A 6,521-nucleotide genomic window follows, 5' to 3' on the forward strand; every position below is an offset into this window, starting at 1 on the left:
TCACTGCACATCCTGAGTGTCACTGCACCCCCTCAGTGTCACTGCACCCCCCCAACGTCACTGCATCCACCCAGTGCCACTGCATCCCCCCCAATGTCACTGCATCCCTGTGCTGTCACTGCACCCCCTCAGTGTCACTGCATCCCTCTGGTGTCACTGCACATCCCGAGTGTCACTGCACCCCCTCAGTGTCACTGCACCCCCTCAGTGTCACTGCATCCCCGTGGTGTCACTGCACATCCCGAGTGTCACTGCATCCCCCTGGTGTCACTGCACCCCCTCAGTGTCACTGCATCCCTGTGCTGTCACTGCATCCACCCAGTGCCACTGCATCCCCCCCAATGTCAGTGCATCCACCCAGTGTCACTGCATCCACCCAGTGCCGCTGCACACCCCGGTGTCCCTGCACCCCCGTGCTGTCCCCACCTTCTGTGCCAGTGCTCCTCAGCCTGTCCCAGGCTCTCTGCACATGCCCTGTCCCCTGCCCTGGGCTGTCATGGCACACGGGCTCTGCACATGCCCTGTCCCCTGCCCTGGGCTGTCAGGGCACACGGAGCGGTGCCATGGCCGAGGGTGACCGGAGGGTCCCCCGGGCCGGGATCGCTGGGGAGTCCCCGCAGGGCCGGGCCGGCCGCCCTGGAGGGGCGGGAAGGGCCGGGACGGAGCCGCTGCGGCCCGCCTGACTTACAAGAAAAGGGAAGAAATACCAGAAAACATTTACATTTTGGAGTTAATGATTATAGGAAGGGAAACAAGAGCCGGGAGCTGTGCCAGGCTGCCCGGCAGCCGCAGGACGGGCACTGCGGCTCCAGCGGTGAATTCAGGGCCGCTCTGTCCCTCCCGGCCAGGGCCGGCTGTGCCCGCAGCCCCGGGGGCTCTGGGGGTGGGACACGGCCCCCGAGGAGCGGCGTGGGGTGGGACACGGCCCAGCGACACCAGGGACTGTGCAGGGCGGGCGGGTGGCAGCGCCCAGGTGTGCGACATCCCTCGGTGTTGGTGAGGATGGGCAGTGCCCGTCCAGCCCTGCTGCAGGGGAGGTACGGCCAGGTCCTGGTGCCTTGTCCCGTGTCAGCACCGCGGCACAGCCCCGGGCCAGGTCCTGCCTGTCCCCCACGGTGCCCTCTCCGGGCTGGGGACGAGGGGACAGGAGCTGCAGGTGAGGCGGCAGCTGCGGGAGCCGCAGAACAAAATGACCCTCATCATCTCTGTTATTTTCCAGGGACAGACTTCGCCTGCCCAGGGTGGGTGTGAGGTGTCCGGCGGGCCGGGGCAGCCCCGGGGCGGGCACAGAGCCAGCCCTCGCACCCTCCTCGCTGGGCAGAGCCAGCCCGGGCACTGCCTGCCTTGGCTTTCACAGCGCTGCTGCCAGAGGACGTGCCCTTGGAAGGTGCAGATAAGATAGCAATGATGGGCAGCAATTCTGTTTGCTGTTAAAAACACCCGGTGCCTGCAGAGCTCCTCACTCTATACCTGCTGCCAGGGCACTGTCCCCTGAGCTGGGCACTGCCCCTGCACTGGGCACTGCCCCTGAGCTGGGCACTGCCCCTGAGCTGGGCACTGCCCCTGCACTGGGCACTGCCCCTGAGCTGGGCACTGTCCCCAGGCTGGGCACTGCCCCTGCGCTGGGCATTTCCAGTGGTCCCGAGGTGCTCCTGGCTCCAGAGCAGCCCCGGGGGATCCCACGGGCACCACTGCCCACTCTGCCCATGCCCAGCTGAGGGCCAGCTTGCCAGGGCCAGCATGGAAATGCCCATTCCCTCACAGCAGTCTCCTCTCCAATCCTGCCTCGCAGACAGCAGTGGTTCCTTTGCCTGCAAATCTGTCCCCAAACACCAGTCACAATTTCCAGTTAACAGGTCTGGCCCTGTCCATTCCCCTCCTGTTCTTGGCCCTTTGCTGTCCCCATCCCATGGCAGATGCAGGTGGGCTGAGGCCTGAGCTGATCTCATTCCTGTTTATATTCATGTGGCTTCTGAGATTTGGTTTGGAACCATAAAAATATGTTATTTACTGTACCATTAAATATTTGTTTCCTCGTGGATTGGACTTGGGTGAACTGCAGTTTCTACAATATCCTTTAAACATGACTTACACTCTTCCTCATTGCCTTCCTTTTTGTACTTTTAATTCCCTCACTCTTTGTGCCTTTATCAGCTGCAGGGAGGTTTGCCAGGGGCTTTACATAGCAAAAAATTAAACAAAAAAAGTTAATATAACAACCCCAAAACACAAATGCAGACTATTCCTTAACTACTCAGGAGTACTTCCCCTGCACATCCACCAGCCCAGCCTGGGCACCCAATTACCGTGTTGATAACGGTGGTGGCAGTGCTGTGACACACTGGAGCAGGCTGTCACAGCCTGTGCCTGCACATTATCTGCCTCGCCAGCCCTCCCCAGGGCGCTGTGTTCAGCTCTGATGGCTGCTGTGTCCTGGCAGGGCAGGGCTGGGCTCCCCCTGGCACTGCCGTGTCCCCAGCAGGGTGGGGATGCTGCTCCACGGGCATGGCACCAGCTCGGGGCTGCTGTCAGGCTGCCCAGGTTGGTCCATGGTGGGTGGGTGGGAATGTCCTGTGCAGGGCCAGGAGCTCCCTTCTGCCCACGCTGGATCCATGGTGTCCTTGGTGGGAATGTCCTGTGCAGGGCCAGGAGCTCCCTTCTGCCCACGCTGGATCCATGGTGTGCTTGGTGGGAATGTCCTGTGCAGGGCCAGGAGCTCCCTTCTGCCCACCTTGGATCCGTGGTGTTCCTGGTGGGAATGTCCCATGCAGGGCCAGAGCTCCCTTCTGCCCACCTTGGATCCATGGTGTGGTGGGTGGGAATGTCCCATGCAGGCCAGGAGCTCCCTTCTGCCCACCTTGGATCCGTGGTGTGCTTGGTGGGAATGTCCCATGCAGGGCCAGGAGCTCCCTTCTGCCCACCTTGGATCCGTGGTGTTCCTGGTGGGAATGTCCCATGCAGGCCAGGAGCTCCCTTCTGCCCAGGTTGGATCCGTGGTGTTCCTGGTGGGAATGTCCTGTGCAGGACCAGGAGCTCCCTTCTGCCCACCTTGGATCCATGGTGTCCTTGGTGGGAATGTCCCATGCAGGGCCAGGAGCTCCCTTCCAGCTCAGGCTCTTCCATGATGCTCTGGTTAGGTGACTGCTAATTCTTCTGCTTTTCAGACCTCCATCTCTCAAGGCCAGTGCAGGAGCCCAGCAGATTTCCCTCCCTCCCTCCCTCCCTCCCTGGAAGCAGAGGGGTTTCCATCCATCCATCCATTCACCATTCCCAGCCGGGCAGGCCCTGCACAGCCCCAAACTCAGCCCAGGACAGCCCAGGCTGCAATTCCCCGGGTTAATTGCCAGGATGCCAGTGCAGGGGAGAGACAGAGATTCCTTTGTGCCGGCTCCAAATGCCTCTGTTCCAGGAGAATGGCTCACAACCGACCTTGCTTTGTGCGCCCAGCCCTGGCTTGACAGTGTTTGCACAAGTAGCTGGGCTGACAAAGACAAAATGAGGAATTCTTGGAGATTTTGGGCAGTGAGGTATCCCCTGCAGCAGCCCTCAGACACAGCAGCCCCAGTTCTGTTTTCCTCATGGGTTCAGACCAGAAAATCCAGTGCTTCAATGAGCAATGACATTCTGAGTGAGCCCCCATGCCGGGGTCCTGGGCTGCCCTTCCTGCCCTGCCTCACCCAGGGAGGGAGCAAAAACCTTCTGGGGCACAGAAACATCCCCAGGGCACTCAGGGAGAGCTGGGATCCTCCAGGCCTGTCCATCCTTGTTCCAGCCTGTCCCACTGTCAGTGGGAGTCAACACAAATAGATACATGTAAATACAAATATAAAAACACAAATACAAACAGTGTGAGCTGTCCCTGCCCATGGCAGTGGCTGGAACAAGTTGGGCTTTAAGGTTTCTTCCAATCCACACCATTCCATGGGTCTGTGATCCTGTGTTTGGCAGGTTTTGGAGGACTGTAATGAGGGAATAGCAAACATGCCCATGGGATCTGAGCAGCTTTTGGGACAAAGCTGTGGCAGAGGATTGCTGCTGGTCATGATGGAGCAGGAGCTGCAGGAGGAGACATCTCTGGGAGGCAGGGGAGGAGGACAAATGGATTCTGTCAAGCTAACTTGATCTATTTTTAGATAAAACTGTAATTAAGGCAGTACTTGATAACAGCAGGACTTTAAGGTAACGGGGCTTCTGGTACGTATCTAAATGCAACATGGCACATATTAAATGAATCAGGAGATGTCTGTTTTCCCTGGAATGTAATTACAGAGAGGCCTCCTGCTCAGGGTATCCAGGAGAGCCCTCTGGGAGGCAGCTCCTGACTCTGAGCTATTGCCCAGCGAGTAAACAGCGCTGGGGTCAGAGTCCCAGGTCAGCTGTTGAAACACAAAGGCTGGGAGTCATTCCTCAGGAGGGGCTGCTCCCTCCTGGGAAACACGACTGGGAAACTCCGGAGGGATCCTGGCCAGGGAGCCGGCACTGAGAGCCGCGTTCAAAACCAGGGCAAAGAGAGAATCACTGTCCTGTGTCTGCCACCGCCCCGCCTTGCCCATCCAGCTGTGCCCGCCCATCCAGCTGTGCCCGAGCTGTGCCCGTGCCCATCCACCTGTGCCCGCCCATCCAGCTGTGCCCGCCCATCCAGCTGTGCCCGTGCCCATCCACCTGTGCCCGCCCATCCAGCTGTGCCCGAGCTGTGCCCGTGCCCATCCAGCTGTGCCCGCCCCAATCCGGCTGTGCCCGTCCCATCCAGCTGTGCTCTTTCAATCCAGCTGTGCTCTTTCAATCCAGCTGTGCCCGCCCATCCAGCTGTGCCCAGCTGCGCTGCTGCGGTTCCGCGGTGCCCTCTGGCGGCCCCGGAGCCTCCCTGCGCCTCCCTCCCTCGGCCGCGGGGTTTTGCCAGCTCATTTTATTCACCTTTTCCTTCATTAAAACTTCTGTTACCTTTATAAAGTGGATTTCCCCCTCTTCCCTATTCAAAGATCGCTGAAGGGAAAAGTGGCTCCATAGAAGTTTCTGGTCACCAAAACCCACCTCGTTAGGATAAACACCCCAATTTGGAGAGACTGCAAGAGGAAAGCTTTGGCCCTGCTGAGAGTTCCCCCAAAAAGAGAGCACTTGGTAAGTGTCAGACATCAATTCCTTATTTCACATAAAACTGCTTAATGGGAAGCAGGAATAAGAAAACAAATAAGTCTTTAATACAAACCATACAATTTAATGGCTTTACATATTTAAACTATATTTAATAGATTTGACATATACTTAATATATGGAATATTTTTTTTCTAAAGTAAAGACTCGGAAATAGGCTGAAAAAATAAGTGACATTTAATTTTTGGACCTGAATTTTTCACATGTGTAGCCCAGCTCTGAGATGACCCATTTCCCTGTGATCCAAATCTCACCCACCTCTGACTGGAGGCTCTCGTGGTGGGTCTGTCCTTCACCTGTCCCCTGGTGCCACGTGTCACCTGCCCCTGGTGTTGTGCAGTCAGTGCCAAGCCAGCCTCTCCCGGATCTGAATCTCCCGAGACTCATCCCAGGGACCTTTAACGAGTTTTAGTCATGCAAAGACTCAGTTTAGGCACCCACTCCTGCCACCACCGCCGTGGAAGGACACGGTGTGCCCGCAGTGACACGTGGGGACAGCCAGATGCAGTGTCACATCCCTGACATCTGCCCCACACCTGCACCCTCTGAGCCAGGCTGCCCCTCCCAGTGCCCCACCGGGCCCCTGCAGCTTCCATTCACAGGGGCAAAAGGCACAAATTGGATAGAAATAGGATTTAAATGGTCAGCACTGAGCTTGTGGCACCAAGATGTCCCCAAGGATGTCCTCAGAGGAGACCCCGGGGCAGGCAGGGCAGGATCTCACAGGATCGGGACTGCTGCACATGGCATGGAGGGGCCCGCAGAGCCCCCCTGTCCCTTCCTGTGCCTCTCCTGCGCTGTCCCCTCCTGTCCTGCGCTGTCCCCTCCTGTCCTGCGCTGTCCCCTCCTGCGCTGTCCCCTCCTGTCCTGCGCTGTCCCCTCCTGTCCTGCGCTGTCCCCTCCTGTCCCTCTCCTGCGCTGTCCCCTCCTGTGCCTGTCCTGCGCTGTCCCCTCCTGTCCTGCGCTGTCCCCTCCTGCGCTGTCCCCTCCTGTCCTGCGCTGTCCCCTCCTGTCCCGCGCTGTCCCCTCCTGCGCTGTCCCCTCCTGTCCTGCGCTGTCCCCTCCTGTGCCTCTCCTGTGCTGTCCCCTCCTGTCCCTCTCCTGCCGGCCCTGGTGGCACCGGGGGCTGATGGCAGTGCCAGTGCTCGCCGCGGTTCGCTCCCAGGCTGCCGCACGCTCCGAGCATATTTTTAATGCGTTTATCTGCCGCCAGCTTCCTGCCAGGCTGGGCTGCGGGAAACGGGCACCAAGGGGCAAACGCTGCTGGGACACTCCGGGGCCGGGGCCGGTGCCAGCCCTGGGGATGTCGCGGGGCGGGTGACCGGGCCAGAGGGGTAACTGGGCCGGAGGGGTGACCGGGCCGGTGTGCT

The sequence above is a fragment of the Melospiza georgiana genome, chromosome 15 (assembly GCF_028018845.1).
Source record: "Melospiza georgiana isolate bMelGeo1 chromosome 15, bMelGeo1.pri, whole genome shotgun sequence".
Taxonomy (NCBI): domain Eukaryota; kingdom Metazoa; phylum Chordata; class Aves; order Passeriformes; family Passerellidae; genus Melospiza; species Melospiza georgiana.